Source organism: Numida meleagris, chromosome 5, assembly GCF_002078875.1.
Source record: "Numida meleagris isolate 19003 breed g44 Domestic line chromosome 5, NumMel1.0, whole genome shotgun sequence".
Lineage (NCBI taxonomy): Eukaryota > Metazoa > Chordata > Aves > Galliformes > Numididae > Numida > Numida meleagris.
This window is the reverse complement of record NC_034413.1, coordinates 33,688,845-33,700,345: the sequence shown is the minus strand read 5'-3', so window position 1 is coordinate 33,700,345 and position 11,501 is coordinate 33,688,845. Positions and strand designations below refer to the sequence as shown.

Sequence of the window (11,501 nt, the reverse complement as noted above, 5' to 3'; positions counted from 1 at the left end):
CCTCCACCCTGACATAGAACCATTTATCACAACCCTTTGGCTGCGACCAGCCAACCAGTTCTTAACCCACCGAACAGTCCATCCTTCAAATCCATACCTCTCCAATTTGGAGAGAAGGATGTGATGAGGGACCCTGTCAAAGGCTTTGGAGAAGTCCAAGTAGATGACATCCATCGCCCTCCTCCCGTCCACCAATGCCGTCACTTCATCGTAGAAGGCCACCAGATTGGTCAGGCAAGATCTGCCCTTGGTGAAGCCATGCTGGCTGTCAAAGCCAGAGCTCTCAGGTTTTCAGCAGAGTCATGGGAGATGCTCCCCCGTACTCTGGCTGCTCTCAGCTTCTTTCTCTGGTGCACGCTGGTGCACAGACCAGGCTAGCCGTATTTCTCCAAGCTGGCTTGGTGGCTGAGTGCAGCAGCTGCCCAGCTGCTGCCTCCCGTGCTACTTGTGGGAAGCTGATGCCTCTCTTCCTTTGAGACCACTTGGAAATGCTTTCCAGAAGGCAGTGGGAACATAAAGGAGCTCCTGGTTCATCCAGTGTAATCCTTGCTGTGCCATCATCTTCTGCTCTTATTGCTTCTGCCTGAAAAGCATTGCTTATTCCTTGGCTTTGTACAAAAAGCCTTGTTTAGTTCTGTATAACTCTCCTCCAGATCAGATGACTGCTTTTGTTCTTTTCTTCCCCTCTGTATTCGGCATGGCCGAATTCTAGCTTGTTCTCTTAGACTGTATGGCTCCTGGGATGCTTCCCTGAAACTCCCTACACTGTGTTTCACCCTGTATTTGTTCTGTGTTTGCATTGTCCTTTGAAATGATACCAATTCGAATGAGCTGGAAAGATGTGCAGGATCCTGTGTAAGACTTTGCTATGCCTTATGCAATGGTAAGTTCCTGATAACGCTGTATTCAGTACTGATGCTTCCTTGCTGCGTCTGTATGATGACAGCTGATCAGTATGCTAATGCTCTTTCCAGCCTACTCTGGTTCTGAGCCACCAGTTCATGACAAAGGTCTGGTCATACCTGTTCCAGTGCAACCACAGGAAACAGCTTTGGGAAAGACCTTTGGTGATCTCTCATTCAACCTCCTGCTCAAAACAGGGCAAAGTTGGATTAAGCTGCTCAGGGCCTTCTGCAATTGGATTTGGAAAATCTTTGCTCTGAGGAACTGTATTAGTAAGATTTCTCCAAACAGAAGGTCCCCCTTGGCACAATTCTGTCCTATCTTTCCAGCACCTTCGTTCTGGAAGTCAACATCCTGTCTGCGGAACTAGTTAGTGATTATGGAGTTCTATCAGATACCGTATTGATTTATTTTTATCAATGCAAGTTATTAATTTCAACTTGTTACTTCCCCAGTTGATCGATAACGGTGACCTTTTTGAAAGATATGTCATTTCTTTAGAGAGGCATGCTGGCAAAGGCCATGTGAAAATCTAGATAGCTCAGTGTTGCTTCTTCTAACTAATGCTCCACTGATATGCTCAAAGTTTCTAGTAAATTGATAATGCACAACTTTTTTTTTTTTGAGGAGATAATGGTAATTTATTTTAATAAATTATGACTATGCAGGTTATCTTTCTGTATTTGCTATTCAACACATTTCCAGGTAAAGCTGGTAAACCTTTCTCCTAAGTGTGGAGAAACTGCCCCAAAGAAAAATCAGTGGAGAGGGACAATTGTTTATCAAATTTTATCTGAATACAAAATGGAAAGACTTCAGAAAACTAGTATTAATTATTTACTGTCTGCTGCTGGATTAAAGAGAAAAAGGGGCTTGTTGATTATGTTTCTCCCTTTTCTCTGTAAAGCAAGAGTAGAAAAGATATGAAATCACACGAATCAACAAAAGCGGTGAATTGTGAAGTGGAAGTTGGTCAGGATCTCATTTAAAGTAACACAGCTGGTGTGGTGATACATCAGTATTGTCCACCGTAGTCTCAGATCTTTTGATACAGATTTTGATCCTGTTACCCTTAGGTATGTTTTCTGCTTAAGTACCGTGCAATACTCATCAAAACCTTTCTGTATGTGAGTGATGCAGGCCAGAGGGCTGTTCTAGATGTGCTGTTGTGCCTTGTGTCATGTTATAGAATCGTAGAATATCTGAAGTTGTGCCTTTTTTCTATCTCTCCCTTGCTGTCCATCCTGCCATGTGCAGCTTCTTCCAGGTGTTTTATTTGCTGGACTTGTCAGACTCAGATGTATTATAACTTCTTGAGTAAGAAGAAAGTGAGAAGTGTCATTTCTGCACAACATGGCTATAAAATGCCTAATGCTGTGTGATGGCGAACACTCTGCCCTCACAACAGAATGGTGATTCAAATCAGATTTTACACTATAACTTTATTTTTACGTACAGATATTTAATACTGAGTAACACAAGGAGCTACCCTTTAAAGGGCAGTTTGAGTCAGTCTTGCCTTAGAGACATCCATCCCCTAGTGCCAGCTGCAGCTGCCAGATCCTGAGGAAAGCTTCCAGAAACTCAGAAGAGAGAAGGAAGCTGACCATTCTCAGAAGTTAACTTGAAATTCTTCACATCAACATGTTTTTTTTTTTTTTTGGGGGGGGGGGGGGGGGTAGAAGGAGTGTGGTTTTAGAAGTCAAAGACAGCATTTCTTTATTCTTAGAAGTCCAGCAGCTGGTTCTTTCAGAAATATTGCAGTGATGAAATGCAAACAAATCCTGAATCTGCCAACATGTAAATAGGTTCTGCCAACAAGACTTTCATTTAGAGGTGTTGAATATTTCAAGTTTGGATTGCTTAGCTGTGCATTCTCCCAGCATGCAGTGCTGACCAGGTAACAGCCTCACAGGAGAGGAAAACCCATTTTAAAATCAGATGCGGATTTCTGAGCATGCAGCAGCCTTGAGGCAGTTCCTGCAATGCCCTTTTTCCCTCTGCTGCTGCCCCATCTCATGTGGTGGGGCAGGCACAGGACTTGTGGGTAGGCTGGGGTCCCTGCTCTCGCTCTGTCCCCACTCCGTCACTTGGACTGGGATAACACTTGCAGCCAATCTGGAAGAACTGCTATGGGCTGGTGTTTGAGTGCATAAGGGAAGGGGAGAAGCTGGGCTCAGCTGGCCCCTTGAGCCTCAGGCAAAAGGGACTGAGGCCTCACTGGTTTTCAGTTCCCCAGTAGCTCAGCTTGTCATCTTTCAGTGCATCAGTCCCCACAATCCGTAGCTGTGCTCAGAGCACAAAAGCAGTGTCTGCATAGGTAGAGAGGCAGTGGAAGAAAAATCTGACCCAGAAAGGCGATCTCTAGCTAATCACACCCTAGTCCTTTGTTCAGCAGAATAGTGTGATTCATGCACCTTTCTTTAGTGATATTTTAGCTTCCTTGTGCAGTCTAGAGCCATTATAATGTGCATGCTAAAACCAAAAGATTAAACAGCTCTGAAACCTTCCCACATTAAAAGCATAGCATTTATTTCAGGAAGAAATCTAAAAATAAAGCATACCACATGCTTCAGTGACCAAGTAATGTCCTCTCTGTCTGCCTGCCTGAGCAGATTGCTGTGACAGCAGAATGCTCACTGGTCTGGTTGGGTGCTTGGGCTTTCGGGGTATGACTGCAATCCAGACTTTTTCTTTCATCCAGTTAGATTGTGCTTCTTTGCATTCTGTGGTGCTCAATGGATGCAGTTTTTGTGCTGCTTTCCCCTGTGGGAGAAACTGTTGTCTGGCTGCAGACTGATGGAGAATGGTTAGCTTCATTATTCATATCAAAGGGTACATTCTGAATGTACAGATACAGTATCTGTGGTAAACCCTGTTTCCAGCCTCTACATTTTGGCTTGATATATTCCTTTTACTGAAGCTACAGCACTCTCTTCTGCTGTTTTATCTTCACATAAGCATTGTAAACTTCAATCAAGTTGCCTTCTAATCTTCTCACTGATAAAATGATTCAGCCAAGTTCTTGGGTTGGGCTGTGTAAGATGTCTTCCCTGAAGTTATTTGAGGAGGAGGTGCATTCATACCCTTTGGATCTTGTCACTAGCAGGGGTTCTTTTGATCCTCTCTGTTGTAGGTAGGGAACCCTGTACTCACTCAGTACTCTGCTTTTAAATCAAGCACTAAATAGTGTTTGTTCCTTAAGCTGCTGAAACGTCCCAGGAGCTCCCAGCCTATTGTGCCTTATACTAGGTGCTGGCAGCGGATGTGCTCCATCTGTCTGATGCCCTGCTAGTCAGGAGCTGTGTCTCAGCTTCACCAGGAGCTGCCATTGCAGTCTACGTTTAAAAGTAGAAGCCTGTTACTGAAGAGGTGTTGTTCCAGCAGTCCTGATGCCCCAGAAACACAGTGAAAAGGACAAATGCACCTTTATGACTAAAAAATTTTGTGGTAATAGACTTTAAGTTCCGCAGGGACTGACTCCCTATGGTTGGCTTCCCTTGAGGTAGAGGATAGAGGAGACAGCCATATATTCTAAGTGCAGGATGTAACCTGCTGCTTTTGAACACTGAGTGTTAAATATTTTGCATCCTATTACTCAACTTTCATTTTTGAGGTATTTTTATGTAGTTTAGAATAAGGGTGCAAAACATCCCTCTGGCTCACATGAATCACCTTTTCCTTAGGGAGGAGGTAAGAATGAAAATAACGAGGCTGGCTTGTTCTGAAGACACTGGTGTTCAAGTGAAGAATGATTTGCACTCCTCTACTGTGTGTTGAAGATACACAAAACATATTCTGGAAGTTTTCTTGGTGTCTATTTTGGGATGTTTTGAGCAGAATCCTCCAGTTACTCACTGTAGCAGGGACAGCCACTTCAGCAGCTTTCTTGGCTGATGCAGGAATATTGGTGTCCTAATGGAGAATCTCCAGCATCGGAACTGGATGGTGATCCTGGGACAAGTGGATTGTCCCCTCCCCATGGGTCCTCTAGCCTGTGTTGTCACTCACAGTCTGTAGTCCAGACTTATTTATTTTTTGTAGCTCTTTTCTCCAAAACACTGGTAAGGAGCAGGTAAAGTATTTTCAAGGGCGTTAGAGTGCACTGTGCACCAGTGTCCACCAGTGCCTTATATTTCTGTGGTTCTAATGTGCCAGGCCATCAAATCCACGCAGTCCAATACGCTCTATTGTCCCTTCCCCCCCCCGGCTGGTCCCTTCCTCTTTTGTTACCTCTGTTGTTCTTCTGATCAGGGTCCTTACGGCTTTTACCACCTCCTGCAGCAACAGGAGTGATCAGATTTTTGGAGGTTTTCACCTTGGTGGTTGATCTGTCTTGTAATTCTTTTACCCGTGCTTGTAGTGCAGGAGTGGTTTTTTTATGTCACTTCTTCATATCTTCTCCATGGTCACATAGGTAACACCACAAGGCAGTGCTTGACATAGTCTTACTGTTGTCACTTGCTCAAGCAGGAGGACATCTTCTAATAGCTGAGATGTTGGATGATGCGAGTCAGGAGAAAAACAATTTGCTCAGCCCCTCCAGTAGGCTGTTTCGATAATCCTGATCCTTGTCAGGTTCATTGTCATGAGGCACAGTAGTCAGTTCCTCCATTATATCTTCTTTATTACTCTCAATTCTATCCAGTCCTTCAGTTACCTTTGCAATGGCTGAAACATAAACTTGCAGAGGGGTTAAATGTAGCTCAAAGTTATGGAGCCTAGAAATCAGTTCACCTAAAAGGGGTCGTCTTTGCCCTCTGCCATACATGGCTGCTAATGTACCAGCGTACTTTTCTGGTGCAGTTCTTGTGAATTTACACCACATCTCTGATGTACACTTGACCCTCTCAGGATCATGCTCTTGGTTTGGATCATCAGGAATGAACATGGGGTCATATAACATTTCCACCATGGCACATTCTCTCAAATATTGGATGCCTTTTTCCATAGTAGTCCATTTCTTTATCTCAGGCATCAGATCGTCTTTGAAGGGGTGTTTTTCCTTTACAGCTAATAGCATCTGCTTCTAAAGGGTGAAGAACTCATCCTGACATCTACTATTACCTCTGTCAATGGCTGAGTCCCTAGCAGTGCTTCCCAGTTGGCGAGCTTCTGTACTATCTAGCGACCCACTGTTGGCTCCATTGTCCCAGCATTGAAGTAACCAGGTGACAATGTGTTCATTTGGGTGGCATGAAAAGTCTTTTCTCAAACCTCGAATTTCAGTCATTTTCAGAGGTCGCATAGTAAGGGTTATGGTGCCTCTCTCACCTCCTACTCTTTCAGTTGTTGTTGCCCTGCTGGGCGTTGGTGACCGGGATCTTGTTGAGGACCCCTCCCCTGGACTTAGGGGCAGCTCCCCTGGACCTTCTTCCTTTGCTTTCTCCTGTTGTGAACAAGGTGATATTTGTTTCCCTTTCCATCCTCTTACAGGGGCAACTGACATTGTTTTTGGTGCCTCCTGTGACTGATCAAGTTTTCCATGCTCTTTCTCTCAAGCTCTGTTCGGACTGCTTTTTTGGTTAGGAGGATGTCTTGTTCGGATTGGAGGCTGTAAAACTTGGATTGGAGGGTGTCCCATTTGGATTGGAAGGTGTCTCACTCAGGCTGGAAGGCTTCTCGCTTGGATTGGAAGGCATCTCGTTGGGATCGGAGATTCTTTCTCTCAGCTCGGAGATCTTCCTTTTCAGCTTGGAGACTTTTCTTTCTTAGCTTGGAGACACTCTTGCTCAGTCTGGAGATTCTGTTTCTCAGCAAGAAGACTCTCTGGAGCTGGAGATTCTCCCTCTCAGCTCGGACTCTCTCCTGGAAAATATCTCTTTTGGCTCAGAGACACTCTCTTTCGGTTTGGAGATTCTCTCGCTCAATTTCGAAGACTCTCTCACTCTCTGGGATAGTATTGAATAAGGCCCGATAAGCATAAGCCAGGCCCCAAATAATTTGTGCCTCCTCACATTCACCTGAGCCGCCACATCCCTGTCTCAAATATCTGCTTAGGCTCTTAGGATCTTGCAGGTGTTCAGGAGTAAAGTTGCATGACACCAGGGATGCCCATCTCTCTAAAGTCCCTCCCAAGTCCCTACATACTCCCCGCCACTCAGTATCCTCTGGCTCTTGGGAAGGCTTCCTCAAAATACGATAAATACAGATACTGTGTGAAATGAGTAAAATGATGAGTAGCACATTCAGGGAGATTGACAACATGGTCAGATGAGCATTCAAAAAATGCATCAAGGGTTCAATGGATAGACTGGGAGACTGTTTAACGATCAGAAGTTCTGTAAAATCAGCAGCTCCCTCTGGAAGCAATTTTACAAGAGAAAGCAAAATCATTTTTTTCTCTCTTTACAAAAGCAAGCTAGCAGCACCCAAAAAATTTACAAAATATCCCAGAATATTGGCAGTCCGCCTGGACTTCAAGGCTGTGTTTACAGTTATAGCACCTGCAGTATTGATAACGAAGCTCTCTGAGAGCATAGGGAGATTTGTTCTAAAAGCTAAAAAGCGGCCTATGCCTGTATTCTCCACCAAGAATGTCAACGGTTTACGGGCAGGTTCAGCCTGGTTCCGTGACTAATGGGGCAGGAGGACACATGGGCCCACGCCCAGGGAAAGGAAAAAAGGGTAGGGAGATGGGCTTAAAATCAAAACAGCGGCAACAATCTGAGGAGAAACCAGCTAATTTACTAAATAAGATATCAGAATGCAAAATAACACAATATAATACAATATAATAGGAATTGAAGCTAATAAATCAAATAAAATGAGGGTGAGTGTCCAAAAACCAAAAGGCCTTACTCTAATGCTGGCAGTGAGACGGCTAGGGAAGGAGACGCTGCCGAGAAGAGCAGAAGGGGAGTGAGGAGCAAAAAAGGGGATGTCTCGTGATATGTGAACAGTTTCTTATCTTTCTCTCTGAACAGAAAACAGTAACAGAACAGCAAAGTCCTCTGGGAAATGTAGTTCTTCTCTTCTGCAACCAGGTACCCAGAACTATCCATGATCCACAGAACTGGAGCATTAACTCTTTAACTCCCAGTGCACTACATGATGGTATGATGTAGAATGCCGATAACCAAAAATCATAAAACCATGACAATTGTGCATTTTCACATTGATAAATTCACATAATTTTTTTTTTTTGTAGCTAGGAGTTCATCAGTAATAGCAAAATCATTCTGCTCCTGATTGAGCAAGAATGCGATTTAATGTGTATGTATGTGGAAATAAAAGTAGATTTCTTGCAGAGCTAGTCCATTCTGTTACCCTGTATCTTTCTTTCCCAAAGTCTGCCTTTTGTTTCCCTTCCCAGTGCTGGTAGCTGAGGGCTTTTCTAGTCTTGCAGGGAATTCAGAAGAATGCAAGATGGTGTCTGTTGTATCAAGACACTGATGTTTTTCAAAAGGGGTGTGTAATGTGAGGTGTTGTTTATATGGGTTAAAATCAGCCACTATAAATAAAATTTAATATTTAAATTAAAAAAAAAATCGCAGCTGCTTGTACTACTGGGGTGTTTTTCTTGGCCCAAATGCTAAGAAACTTGAGTCCTTCCCCCCCCCCCCGCCACCCCCAACCAGGAATATCCAGAATAATGTTTCTTCCCATCTCTTTGCCGGTGTTATGAGGGGATTTGCTCTGAGACTGTTGTACTACTTATTATTGTTTATGCGTAGATTTTTACTGTTTGTTCTCACAAATCAGAAATTTGTCCCTCTTAAGGTCAGGAGTTGCCATCTGTGAAAGATAAAATTGCTACATGCTTTTTCTTTTTGCAGGTTCCAGACTCAGCACGTGTCTCTAATAGTTAAAAAGGTAAGCAGACCATACTTACAAATATATAGCAAGGTGCTTTGTATTTTAATTGATGCATGCATATCACAATTGGGAGGAGATATTTCATCTTAATGTATTGATGTAGTTGTTCAAAACTGAAGTTTGTACACTAAACCATTTCAAGAATAATTGATCAAAACAATTTGAAAATAGAGAAAATATTAAGAAATACCTAAGTATATCAAGTTGATGCTCATCTTACGTAAAAGTTCTTACCCATTTAACCAAAAAATTGTATCCAGTCTGTATTAATAAAATAAATATGTAAAGATGACATAGAATCATAGAACCTTTAAGGGTGGAAAAGACCACTAAGATCATCTAGTCCAACCATTAACCCATCATCAATGCCCACTAAACCATGTCCCTCAAATAAAATACAACAGAAAAGAGTAAACCACGTAACTCGGAACTGGTGAGTTTTGTTCAGCATTGCTGCCATTTTATCTTAATTCCTGTTTTTTTAAAACCCACGCATCATCTTCACACTGACTCGGGGAGGAGGCTCCAGAGGAGACATTATCTCTGTTTGCTTTTTGCCACGCCAAGCACATTTTTTTGTTGCTATAGGATCACAAGTAATCACAAATCCAGTTAGCTCAATGTTCAGCATCATGCAATGCCAAAAAAAAAAAAAAAAATTGTTGCTTCATTGCAGCAAAATCTATTTTTTCCATAACTAAACACCCAACAGCTGCAAAGCCCTGCTGCCTGTACTTGGCCAGGAGATGATGTGGTGCTGTGCGTGGCTCTAGAGAAATCATACAATCATAGGGGTTGGAAGGGACCTCTGGGGCTCACCAAGTCCAACCCCCTGCTAAAACAGGTTCTGTAAAGTAGGTTGCTTGTAAGACTTGAGATTTTTTTGGGCGTTTGAGCTTGATCACTGAGTGTAATGGGAAAGGAGGAAATATGTCCAGTTTCTAAGTCTCTTTCTGAAAGCCAGCTATCACCTTACTTATTGAAACTATTAAAAAGTCAAATGTATTTGTGACTTTTTTTGACCTGCTTTAAGAGCATTTCAGATTTCTTTTCCAATTAACTATTAGGTTAATTCAGTAGCTGCAACTATAATCTTTTAAATTACTACAAAAATGTGAATGCTACTTAATCAGAGGTCTAGACTGCTCAGTTTTATTCTCTGAATGACTACAACTTTTTCCAAGGAAACACATCTTAGGTGCATTTCCAACAGTCATGGATATTTAAGGAATCTTTCAGAAATAATGTGTGTTAAAAATCAGAAGTTTAGCCCTTGAGGAAAGCTCATAAGAAGGATGATGGATGGTAACTCAAACAAAGCTTCTGAATAAGTAGTTATTCAGAAATAATTTACTGTTAAATCTGCATCATAAGTTTTTTCTTATTTTGAGCTGGGCTCCAGGCTTTCTTGGTCAATGGAGCATTAAATGTAAAGCCATTTATTTACATAGAGTAACAGTAGATGGTGCTGTTAGAGCAGATTTGATCACCTGAGCTGCAAGCTCTGAGCCACGTGTTATCAGAGCTGCTTGGAACATCTGATGTGCAGCCAGGCGCATTGTGTTGAACAAGTTTGCTCTACAGAGCACATGTTGAGACTGTCATTAGCCTACATCAAATTCTGTTACTGCTAGTTTATATTTATTCTTGCTGCAGTACTGAACTGAAAGAAAACTTGCAGTTGGTCTATCATGTCACGCTAGTGCTTGAAAAATACGTGAATTGCCTGTGGGAAAGAGTCACTAACACTGCTTACAAAATACAATATACAGACATTGCAGACGTTTCCTTAAAGAGTGTAAATTGATTAACCTATAAGTAAATGAGCCTTGCAAGGATATTTTTGCTAGTGCATGGAGACCTGGTAACATATTAAAAAGAAGTCTTTAGTGCATTTTTTGGTGTGTGTGTTCTGTGATCAGACGTCCTCTTTCAGCTTTCCAGCTGAACCTGATTTGAAGCAAATCTGATGGATACATACAGATACAATAGATTGTTCCCATGGGTTTTGTGAAGAGAGCTGGCTGAATGAGATATCTGATAAGGGCTGCAGTATAGCCTTGAGCGTCTTGGTACTAGAGAAGCTAGATGAGAAGGGATAAATGTTATAGCTACTGGTCCTCCAGGCTGAACTCACAGATACTTAACCACAAAAAACAGTCTATCACAAGCTACAAATCCAGAGAAACTTAGGCTGGTTTGTTCTTGTCATCTAGACTGTAGAGGTTTTAAAATGCCTCAGGACCTTCATTTGATCCTTTGATCTATCCAAATGCTGACCTGTAACTGCTTATTTTAAAAAATTCCTGGATATCAGAAATCATACAGTTGAAACTAAAATGTTTCCGGTGGTTTCCAGACATTCTTTGTTAATAGTGTTACACCTTTCTATAATTGCAAGTACCACCCAGGAACAGTAGATAGAGTTACTTGCTTCTCTTTCCATCCTTTCTTTCAGTTGGAAGTTTTTGTATTTTATACACTCTTGCTCTTACTGCTGCTTTGCTTGTTAATCTGGTTATGTTCTGGTACATGCTCAAATTGTACTACATCTGGCTGGCAGCTGGTCACTGGTGGTGTTCCCAGGGCTCAGTTCTAGGGCCAGTCCTGTTCAACATTTTTATCAGTGATCTGGGTGCAGGATTGGAGTGCATCCTCAGCAAGTTTGCCAGTCATGCTGAACTGAGAGGTGCTGTTGATACTTTGAAGGGATTTAGTCCTTGCAGTAGCGTCCAAATAGATTGGAACACTGGGCAATCAGTGGTTGCTTGAAAGCAACA

The 11,501-nt window shown here is 42.4% G+C and overlaps 1 protein-coding gene across 4 annotated transcripts in view; it reads left to right on the top strand.

Moving 5' to 3' along the window:
• Nucleotides 1-11,501, top strand: part of ADARB1 (adenosine deaminase, RNA specific B1) — an 84,311-nt gene that overhangs the window by 16,215 nt on the left and 56,595 nt on the right. For 2 of the 4 annotated variants that reach the window (XM_021398355.1, XM_021398357.1), the window contains exon 2: nucleotides 8,682-8,718. The exons of 1 other annotated variant lie outside the window; for it this stretch is intronic. The gene's annotated coding sequence lies outside the window, so the exon portion shown is untranslated. Of the gene's footprint in view, nucleotides 1-7,829; nucleotides 7,890-8,681; nucleotides 8,719-11,501 lie in introns of all 4 variants that reach the window. One more of the 4 variants, XM_021398356.1, reaches the window with a different exon arrangement.